At 44.8% G+C, this 8,307-nt stretch overlaps 1 long non-coding RNA gene across 1 annotated transcript; it reads right to left on the bottom strand.

Moving 5' to 3' along the window:
• Positions 1-298: 298 nt before the first annotated feature.
• On the bottom strand, positions 299-2,302 carry LOC144141630 (uncharacterized). The gene is made up of 3 exons (XR_013316657.1): positions 1,994-2,302; positions 1,781-1,903; positions 299-704 (listed from the first exon to the last, which is right to left on the bottom strand). It is a non-coding gene; the product is annotated as an uncharacterized LOC144141630 (long non-coding RNA).
• Between the last annotated feature and the right edge of the window lie 6,005 nt (positions 2,303-8,307).

Genomic DNA, 8,307 nt, shown 5'->3' with positions numbered 1-8,307 from the left:
TTTTAAGTCCTTCTACGGCATGGGTGTCAGCTCACTTACAGTACTAAAATTTATCAATGAAGGCGGAAGCCATCTGCGTAAATAAGCATGTCACTTTTGCATCAGCAGCAGGACTGCCACGAAAAAAAAATCTCATGAGCTACACTTGAATAATAGGACGTTACAATGCGGTGCCATGAACTACATTAACACCCACTATAGATTCAAAGACAGCCTACGCATTGTGCCAATGATGAGAAATAAGGCATGACTTCAGTGTTCAGTTGACATGAAACTTGCATGTGCCAGTAACTTAAACCTCTTCATCTGATTTCACCCCCTTCATGGCTTTCATCTGACCTCCTTCATGCCTTTCAAGAGATACTTTAACCTCTACCAATAATTTAAAATCCCAAGTAGAGCTGAACACTTCAAGTATTTCAACAGAGACTCCAACTTAAATGACACCAGGCCACTGTCAAATTTCTCGTGCTTTCGAAGAACTCCCTGCAAAAGTCCCAAGAACTCTTCAAAGGCACACAACCATAAGAACATGATGACACGATGAAAAAGATGACATATGCGGCGAAGAGGATGGCCATATCCTGAAGTGACAATGCAGGCGGCGAATCCGTGATGTGTTTCTTGCGGGCAGTATTGATGCCGCCAGTCCCTTCTCTCAGAATAACCGGGCCTCGAGAAGACTTACTGCTCACCTCATGTACCTTCAAGGAAACAAGAATATTTTGTTACATGGTTGCTTTAAATGAGTGAGTTGCTTAGGCCCTTTCATAACACAGTAATTGATTTAAAATCAGTGATTTCTTGGGTTTTTTCTGGGAGTGCTGCTAAAGGTGAAAGTGCGCTAAACAATATCACCACAGACAATCAATGAAATTGCCCTGATTCTGGAAAGTATCCCACCTTGCTGCCTCGGTATCCTGAATATAAGGTTTTTTATTCTTGAGAGGTTTCGTTTATTAATCAAATAATAATTACTATAATCACCTTTCGGCATTATATTTTACAAACCTTCTCTCTGCAAAAGATGTCCTCTGTACTGTATAATGTGCTCCCTAGAATGCTGTAGTGAGGCTGGCTTACTATAACTTACAGCTAAATGATGTTTCTACCGCAAAGAAATAAATGGCCAGTCATAGGAAATCATAAATATCGCACTGTGGCAGAAATTTTTCGGGGAATTAGTTCCACATAAAATATTTCCTCTCGATATGTATTACCTCCATGGTTCGTAGTGGTATGAGGCAGAAGTTGAGCTGACTAATGCTGAACTAGGCTGTTGCACAATTTTCTTATAAATCACAACTATAGCACATTTTTTTGCAGACGTCACTTTCTGTGCTCTAAACAATTCCCTTCAAAAAAATTACCCCTTATTTAACCACCTGTCAAAATCCAATGCAAGCATTACTCATGCTACGGCTGTATTTTGGAGTATTATTGGTGCTACGGGCGTATTAAAAGCGGGAAATTTAAATCGTCAGTTGCCACCATGGTCAGCACCACGGACAAGCCCAACGTGGTTGTAGCAGCAACCACGCTGGGCGTGTCCGTGGTGCTGGCAAATCACAGCAACAACTCTCAAGGTGTAAAAGCTAAATATTTACAAAACTTAAATACAAAATAGTGGTTTTTTTGGCCACTGCTGGAGCATCCGTAATAGGCGGAATGTGAACACAATGGCCAATATTAGCGTTCACGATAACTTCTTAACAGTGAGATTTTATTAGGAAGAACAGCCCCAGAAATTGAGTCCCGCAAAAACAAAATGACAGCTTACCCAACCAAAATTAAGACCCGGGTGTTTCTGCCAGGGACGTCTCAAAGTGCACTTCCAGGAAAGTTTCGGTAACGTGTTCCGAAAAGCTCCTACTGTCACCTTGAGCCACAGGCCAAGCTGTCACTGAAAAGAAGTAAGTTTCAAACCATTAGTTACAAAGAAACTACCTAAAAACGCGCCATGAAAGACCCAAAAATGGCAGTGAGTACTTACTTGTAGAATGCAATGATTTCATCCCGTGCAAGAGCTTTAATGTGTTGCTTTCTGATGATACACTTCCAAGAAGGGGTCCAAATACAATTAAAATGGCCATATGCATTCCTTGTACAGCTGTTTTAGGTATATCTTCGCCCTATTGCCTAGAAAATAAACAGTACAAAAATATCAGAGAATAAATTTATGCCTTGCTTTACCCAGGGAGCACGAGAAAATATTGAACAATGTCTGATTCGTTCCACGAAAGTCGAATGTCTTTTTTACAGCGGAAGCCCTGGTAATCTTTTCTTGCTAAACAATTTGAGATATAAAAATATTTGAACATGCTTTAAGCTCAGGTGTCCTTGGTCTAGGCGAATTGGTGAATATCTGCACAATATGCACGACTCAAAAGGTACACGTTTGTGGCTTATGAGCTCCACAGGGCATTCATAATCCGCCACACTCTCCCCGACGACCCTTCAGCATGCCGAAGATGTCTTCAGCCAGTAAATGCCACAGCCATGACTTCGCAGGAGCATGTAAATAATGGAAATAATTTGTTGTCATTTTTTTGCAGAGGAACAAAAACATTTGTCACAACCAATCAGTGGAGGGCCAAATGTCTCCACAGTCAGCCACAGACTCTTTCTGAACAGGTAATAGAGTATGAATACAGAATGTAGCAATCTGCTTTTGCAGTATAATTTCTACGTTCAAAGGAGAACAGAAATGGATTAATGTTTGGTGCACATCATGATGCAACAACTTTGCACCTGAGCGTTTTGAAAATTATTCCAACTCTCTTGCTGCCACTGTCATTGATAGCATAAAATGGCAGGAATGAATTATTTTTAAACTTACTTTGTGACGTTAAAACTTCTAATAGTCCACACGTGAGCTTTCTGGGTAATTATTCTCAGGTCTCAGGTTACCACTGACATTGGCAGCATAGAAACGGCTCCACACTTTCTGCGTGTTTCCACCTGACTTCCCCTCCACGTTTTGTTACTACGCTGCTGCTCAGACAACCACTTTCCCTTGCATTTCACTACACGTCAGGGAGCCAACTAAAGTTGACTAGTGTAAATAGACCACCTGAATTCGTCGAAGGCATTGGAAGAAACGGGGAACAACTACACACACAGCACAGATAAACGTAAGCAGTGCTGCCGCCAACGTCCTGAACGCACATCCACATTAGGCGAATAGCGTGATTAGCACAGTAAATTTATGGCTCTCAGAAGACCAACACAACGCAATTAACACGGAAGTTTGAAAATACCGATAAGTCTAAAGACAGACGCCCCGACAAACAAGCTGTGCAGTGTGTGCGCGCGAGACAATAGCGTGCGACTAACCCGAGAAGATTCAGTACCGCTGACAGGTACAGCAACCGTCAATATACAACTAAGCAACACCACACCATAAGGAGACATGCAGACTCGAGAAACGCGCGCACCAGCGACTTTCTAAATAGCACTAGCTAACGTATGCGGTCAGAAATGTCAAGCCGACTCCGACCCACAAACACACAAGCTTAAGTGAATAACGGCCGCAAACGTTTCTCGCATCGAACAGGCAGCGGAGCGGCACGTTTATCGGACGCAGTGATGAACAAGTCAATGAACAACAACCGTTACCAGAACATAAATAAGCAGCACTGACCTTTTTTGCGCCTCCCAGCAAAACTTCACTTCGTCGAACAGTAAATACAGCCCGAGGACATGAAGAAATCCGCAGTTGCACGCCATGAACAAACTGGTAACCGTTCCCGCCAGTCTGACCGACAGTTCATTTAGTACATCAGGCGCATAACGCGAGTAATCGAGAAAACCGCTATAGCAGGCTACTAGTGGCGCTGCATGCGGACGAACAAAAACTAGCTTCCGTAAACGTTGAGACGTAGGGGCGCTGCTGTCGTTAAAAGTGTTCACGCAGTCCCGTTTTTCCCGCGTCGTCGTTGTACCCGTTGCCGTCCCACGCAAGCGGCGCTGCCTTGTATTCTTTCCTCCATGCTGTCAACGCGTGCTCACGGCATGCCGCACTGAAGTGGCGGTAGTTTCGTAATGGTTTCGGCCAACTTTTTCTTCCTCCGGGCCTTGGGCGATGCACGCCGTGGCCAGTGACCAGTCCGCGGAAGAGATCACAAGCTCGGCACCCTTGATCGCTTACATTTGCTTCGGAAAATGGGAGTAGGCCTCTAAAAGGACGTCTACGCGACTCTGAGGCTGGAACAAAGAGCTCAGATATTAGCCAATTTAACACGTTAGTTGGGCTAAAGTTGTTTCTCGCCGCGGGCCGTGAGCGCGTGCGGTATGTGTGCATAAACTTTGATGACAGCTTTACTTCGTTGTTTGCAGTGAAAACACGACGACGCTTCTTTATTGACTGCGTTCTCTTCACAACAAGCCTTTCCAATACCAATAATATATACTGCGACGCTCTTTGATACCCACGTTATAGAAAACTACTTCCGTATAGTGAATCCAGTGTGACATAGCTAATTAGCGAGTAATAATACATCTGCCCGTTTTCCAGCAGTGTTTCTTCATGAACACCAATAGTGCATGAAAAGAGGAAGGGGGGACCAGCAGGAGAAGGCACGTCATTCGGTGAACTTGAATTACTATGGCAAGTAACAACATTAGGGTAACACTGCGAATTTTCGCGATACTGCAATGCATGATTTGAAATAAGAATGACATTTCAGTATAAATATATAGATTGTAAGGCAGATGCCACGGGGTAGATTTAGTTCTCCGGTTTCTGTGTCGTTCTCCTCGTGCGAAGAGGCTTTCGTTTTTGCTTGTGAAAATTCATAGCCGGGACGAGACAAAATACAACAACGAACTTCTAAGCATATAACTGCATGCGTAGCATTATGTGTGCGGTGTAAAATGTGACGCAGTCGGTTACCATTGTGTATGCACCCCATCACAACATAAGTAACGTGGACCAAGTACCATTGAGCATACTACACCACAGCGAGATGATGACTGAGTGTTGAACAAAAACTGCCGTTTCTGCGAAACTTTGTAAACCAAATGCATAAAATGTGATGGCCTCAACAAGTATTTCGTAATGAAGGTGTTCACAAAAGCACCACGAATTCTTCAGCGCTATAGCAGCTATGGCTTTGCCCGAACGGCAGACGGGGAAAGGGAAGACGTTTAGTCCTTCTCAAATGGAAGTCACTGGTGATTTTGCACTTGACGCCTCAAATTAGAAAAATACGATGTTCACGAAAGCGGTTTGGGTGCCGCCGAACACCTGGAAATGGGTTCCTGCAATTTCTTCTTTTGCCTAAGATATCCCCCTCTAGACATTTTTAATGCTTTGTACGGCGTTGACAAAAAAGTGGGATTTCGTTTTCTGTCAAAGGACATCACTAAAACTACAGCTTAGCCGTATTATGAAAGTTAACTGCTGCAAGGCAGTTTCATAGATGTTGGCGAAGTTCATTAAATTTTATGTGCGGTGTGCGCGTGTATATTAAACGCGCACGTGCATCTTGGGTCAAGAAGCACCTAATATATATGCGGTTCATTGTTCCAGTTGATGCATGAAAGAGTGCATACTTCACTGCCGTGCACGAGTTATGTGGAACAAGACACGAACAAAAAATATACAAACGCACTCTCCCCAACCGTTTACTGGGACATAAGTGGAACAGTAACCGGAACCGCCGACATCGCATGACCCCATTTCTTCGGTTCCAGATAAAAACCACGAACATAAAGAAAACAAGCTGACGGTTCCAGATAAGATCCACCTATATGCTTCGTTCCAGTTATTCTTTCGTTCGGATCCACATAAAATATATGGATCACCCTTTTTAACTGGAACTTATATGGAACCAGATTAAGAGTGTAGCTTCGGTGATAGCTGAGCGGCGGAGCTTTTATTTTGGTATTTTCTTGCCGGCGAGTCGGCGAGTGGTCGGATTACCGCCGCTTCGTTCGAGAGAGTTCCAGTGTTTTCTCGGGGCGAATAGAACCGAAACTGAATGAATCGGACGGCTGTAACAAGAATTAGGCGCTGTACACTAATATGAAAAAGTAATACGGTACTTTTGGACGTCATACGCTCGAATTTGTGACAGGGGGAAAGGGGGCAAGTGCCCCTTTCGCACCTCCCTGCCGACGCCCATAGAACTCACCACCCCTTCCCCGCATCCCAAATCCTCAAGAGCAGTGGGATACACTGCTGTCCAGCCCCTGCCTCTCAGACCAGCTCCTGCTCACCGAGAGGGCAGCAGGTGCTAAGGCAGCTTATGGATTCTCATGAAGAGGGAACCGTTCCTGCAACACCATAAATGCTCTGATAATAAATGTTTCTCTCTCTCTCTCTCTCTCTCTCTCTCTCTCTCTCTCTCCACGAAAAAAGTACTTTGCTTGAATTGTTACGCATTTGCAAAGTAGCTCCTCCCGATTAGAACGTTGATTCGGTTATGAGATCACCGGATGGGACCCAAAATTTTCTTAAGCGGATTGCTCAAGGATTGCATTGTATTTACATCGGTGGTGCCATCCGTACTTATGGGATATGGACACGACAACTTTGAGGAAGTCGTTCTGAAAGAGCTCGAGGAGGGATTGCATCGATCCCCTGACGCGACTCCAGGTCGTGGTGGCACTACAGTCAGCATGCTGAAACTTCTGTTCAGTGAGTTCCCTGAACAAAAGTTTCCCTGAACAGTGAGAGATTTGGCATGAGCCATGAGGTTTATAAATGATCTATCGAATGTAAGTCTGGGAAATTCTAGGATCTGGATGGGTGCTCTTCTCAGGAAGCCCTGAGTACAACCTTCGACCGCTTGTAATACTGGAACGGCCAGCCCCAAGACCATGCCTGGGTCTTCCCCGATGTGTGCCAACGAACATTTTGTACATGGAAGCCCGAACTCTCCCCTAGTCTCCCGCATGGATGCCCTCTATGTTGACGCATTCATAAGAACAATGGCGTCGCCCATATCCGTATATCGCAAACTGCCTTTGAAACATGGCCGTCGTTGTTTTTCAGCAGCCCATGACCCCGGTACAAACGCTCACATGGGATATTTGCACCGTCCTTACTAAACCTGTAACATGTAGGCCGTTTGTCGGTTCTTGTTCCTAATCATTCAGTCTAACCTTTAGATGTAGCCTTCGAATAAATGTTCTCCACGAATGCTAAATTACTCCCATCGAGTCCCTTACCAGGCCTTTTGCAGGATCACATTTCCGGTTTCCCCTGCCATGTCATCATTGCAACCGATTCCTCTGCCCGGAATGAGATTAAGGCAGGCGTGGGTATAATCTCTCCCAGTTTAGATTGGCCTTTTCCCTCCGATTGCTTGACTTCACTACTTCTTTTCATGCAGAACATTTAGCAATTGTCCTGGCCCTTCGAAAGCTAGGTTCTGCTACACAGCACGCAATAGTGCTTACTGATTGTCTTTTTGTTTGCACTGCTCTATCGGGCGCAGAAATGTCACCCCTACCTCGCGGCCCTGGGAACTTATAGCCTACATCTCTACAAACACGTTGGTGCGGGTGCCTGAACACTCAGGCATCTAGCTCAACGAATCGGCAGTCACTCTGGCGGGCAGTGCAATGGATGGCCCGGTGGTGGAGGTTCTACCGCCCATAAATTTTCTCACCTCAGCACGCTTTCGAAGACTGAACCTGCTACAATGCATGGCTGAATGTGCGTACGCAAGTTCTGAGCTCGAGCACCTGCGGCACTCATGGATGTGCCGGATTAGTCCGTCATTGGCTTGTGAAGGTACCCTCACCAGCTTTCGCTGTGGCGTACCAAATTTAAGCTATTACTTGCACCACCTCAATCTAGCCCCTTCGCCACTCTATGTATTTCGTAACGTATTAGAGACAAAACATTTTTTTCCTCTCCTGCCGGCGGTACTCCTTTATACAAAAAAGATACTTGGAAGAGAGGTTGAAGCAATTGGCCCTACCACTGTTTGTTCCTCTAATCTGACCATTCGAAGCGAAGGTGCTCTGTTTTAGCCGCGGGGATCGTTGCTGCGCCGTACACTTGTTCATTTCGGAATGTGGCTTTCTCCCATGCTAGCTGGCAGATGACCATACCTGGCTTCCCGCCTAAACATGCCACCGTCTGTTAGCATTACTTTAATGACCTTAGCACTCGCTAGCTTTCCTTCCCTCCGTTCTCTTGTTTTATTTAGTTACATGATTTTCATGGTTCTCTTTCCTTCCATTCTTTACTTTTCTTAGTTTCACTTTTATATTTCTTTCAACACTTTCTGGTGTTATTTCTCATATTCAGGCAGTTAATTCTTTGTTTACATTTTTCTCTTAACCGCCTAC

This window comes from Haemaphysalis longicornis, unplaced genomic scaffold (assembly GCF_048455015.1).
Source record: "Haemaphysalis longicornis isolate Haplotype H1 unplaced genomic scaffold, Haemaphysalis longicornis Haplotype H1 scaffold_6, whole genome shotgun sequence".
In the NCBI taxonomy this organism is placed as follows: Eukaryota; Metazoa; Arthropoda; class Arachnida; order Ixodida; family Ixodidae; genus Haemaphysalis; species Haemaphysalis longicornis.
This window is presented reverse-complemented; position numbering and strand designations above follow the sequence as displayed.